A 3,413-nucleotide genomic window follows, 5' to 3' on the forward strand; every position below is an offset into this window, starting at 1 on the left:
GGGAACATGCATGTCCTTGCTCTGTTACTTCGTCGTAATTGTGTTCATTATCAAGCAACAGTAAAACCAAGAACGACACCATCATTGCAATGGTCGAACGCTGAAGTGTAACTTTTCTGGAGAAATTTGACCGGAAACAGTCAGCGGAGGAGAAAATGAGCTTTTCTTTCTTTTGTGCTAAACGCAGAGTTCACTGAGATGTTAGTAGTATGATGGTTCAGCGGTAGTAGTATCTATCGCACCTAGAAGTTCAAACCACCAGTTAAATGAATAGGTTCCTTGTGTAAGGTAATGTATAAATACAGACAAACGAATAAGCCTCTGTATTTTGGCACTCGACAAAAGGATTCACCGATGAACCACAGGATCTCGAAGACAAAATGCGTGAGGTAAGAAGAAAACGCAGTCGCGGTTTCCAAATGTTGCGAACCAAGACCTTGTTTGTGCAAACGGGTTTTCTGTGAGCTGATATCGCTTCATCGATTACGCGCTCAACCGATAGAACTACGGTGTCTTTTCGTTAAATCTCACCACTGGCAACAGATTTGTAACGAGGCGTCGAACATTTGTTCGTAATATCAAGTGACAGCTCTATTTATTGAACATGGCTTGTGCACATGTACGAAGGATGCGACACTACTCACTGGGATCAGACTGGAGTAGCCGGAGAAGGTTGTGGGCGAACTGCTGTGTATCACTTGATCCGCGTGCCGGCCTCTCTACGCGATATTCTCTAGAGATTTTTGTCTCAACGCTTCACAAATATGTATAGCGAAAGTGGATAAAATATCAAGATTCAACTACATTCTCAGTAGAGATAGGAATACATACGTCCGCGTACCGATACAATAGGTTAATCCTCATGAACTGTGTCCCAAGCACGCGCATTAATTTTATTGACTAATTGATAACCAGCTAATCTTCGACCTCGGCAGATTTTTCATGCACAAAAGTACAAACAATACAAACACTGCGTGTCACCAGTCTCCATGAGCTGACCTGACACCCTCACTGACTTCAGTCCGTTCCGTGTTGCTTGTCCTAACTTCATTCTAGGTCACTGGAACTGTGTCACGTGATCTAATCCACGTTAGTCCCTTGCTTGTCCTAACTTCATTCTAGGTCATTGGAACTGTGTCACGTGATCTAATCCAACGTTAGTCCGACAATGTAGCGCATCACACACGGTGTCCTGTTTAGTTCTCATGATAGCCAGTCAGTCAGTACCGGAGAAAAAATCGATGTGCTCTGCAAGCGGAAAACATGTTGGCAATACACACACACGTTCAGGTAGCACAATGTATCTTGCCGACTGGAAGGTTTTTGCAGCAGAGGAATAAAGCCCCTCCACAATGTTCACTTCACTTGGCCTATATTACTTTAATCGTCGAGGTATTTGCTATAACAAGCTGACGAAACCCACTTGGTTTGATGGTACTAGACACTCAATGTCTCGTTCGGCGATTAGCGATGAACGCAAAACATCTGCAGTAACACCATACTTTCTTCATTTGTCCGCTTCATTGAAAAATTTCCAGCACACTGTTTTTCGTTGCTATACTGTTGTTTCTATGTTAACTGGGTGCTGTACATTATATCGGTGTCAAAAACTTATCCTTTGGATGAGCGAAGCATTCCTCTAGTTGACTCTCGATGAGAAGCGCTGTCTTGTCATCCTACTAACTCATATATGGCTCCAGAAGTCGATGTTCTTGTCAATGGTCTCATCAACCAAGTGTCGGCGATATCATCATCATCATCGACAGAATAACATCAGTGTTCGGCACTGATTCTTAGCCTGCCGTACAATGATGATCTATCTGAAACTAATATTGTGAAGGAAAGAGTAAAAACTGAAGAGGAAGGATTTAGTGCTAGCTAACTTCAATCATTTCGAGGTGCCCACACCTCCAGGCACTCGTTCGGGCAATATGGGTACAAACTGACAACGCCATTTGCATCGACTAACAGCCATATCATGCAACGTCTCCAACCGGATGCAGTGGAGATCACCCATTTCCCACTATGGTAGGCGACTCGCCTAAACTTCTCAACATCCCTTTTATTGTCCTTTATCACGTCAGAGTTTGGTCACCTCTCTTCTTCCATCACGGAAAACAGAACTGTTTTCGACAATCGATCGTTCAGCATGCGAAATACACGGCCCACCCAAGGCAGTTTCTGATGGTGGATGCAGTCCTCGATGGAAGTTGCACAACCGAAAACTTGCTGTCTAATTGCCTCGTTGCGGAACCTCCGACACCAACTCAGACGACCTATGGTTCTAAGATGACGATTGTCGAACACCCGAAGATATCTTAGTTCCGCTGCTCGAATAGGCCAACTCTCACAGTCATAAAACACAACATCCTGTACTGCAGCCTGATACATACACCCCTTGTGATTCAGGCACATACTGCTTTGCCGCCGTAGGTGTCTCAAATTAGCAAACGCGACCCGAGCCTTGCAGATTTGTGCATTAACCTCATCTGTCACACTACAATCGGAACTAAAACAGCTTCCAACAGACGTAAAGCACTCCACAAGTTCGAGTGTCTCCTCCTGGATCGCAAGTGGCGCGTTCAGTGACTGCATGTCCACGAGCATAACCTTAGACTTTGTGGGTACAAAGTACATATCAAAGTACGCGATAACTTTGGTCAGTTCATCCCTTCTCCTCTTCGAAAACGAGAGCGATATCGTCTGCATATTCTCGATCGACAGCGGCTATTTGAATACTAGGATTTTGAGGACCGTCTACCTCATTATCTCCGTCTAATTATCTCGTGGATGACGAGATATCTGAGTACTATCAAACACGGTCAGAAATCCGAGAATACAAGGACTCATTATGTTCACAAAATTTCAGGACATTCCTCACTTGACAAGTATGTTACGGAGAGCAGAGCAATCGGAAATGCGCCTCGGAAGGCCTGAAATACTAAAAATTTGGGTCGTTTACATTTGTGTGGTTGTTCTAGAACTTGACGGAGTGTGTGATCGCAACGGCTATCATGCCGAAATCCCGCTTGATTATCTCGAGTCAGTGTTTCACGGGCCACCATAAGCTGTGAAAATCACAATACTGAGCGAATTCTGCCTGGCACAGTAGGGTAAAGAAGCCGAGACAAACAGAAAACACTGTACAAATGGTGACCAACAATGTCTATAGACTTTATTCGAAATTTTCCACACCCGAAACCCAGGCTGATTTCAAAAATCTGGTTCTATCTACCCACTAATGAGATTATCTTGTCATTCACTCTGGAATATATCACAACTATCAATGTTTCCTTTGAGCAACCAGTAGTAACACACAAGTCCACTGAGCTCCCCAAAAACGGCAACTAATAACTAATAATAATCACTCGATCAACTTGAAACCCAATGGCACAAAAACAAGCCGCAGCCGG

Source organism: Opisthorchis viverrini, assembly GCF_000715545.1.
Source record: "Opisthorchis viverrini unplaced genomic scaffold opera_v5_123, whole genome shotgun sequence".
Taxonomy (NCBI): Eukaryota; Metazoa; Platyhelminthes; class Trematoda; order Opisthorchiida; family Opisthorchiidae; genus Opisthorchis; species Opisthorchis viverrini.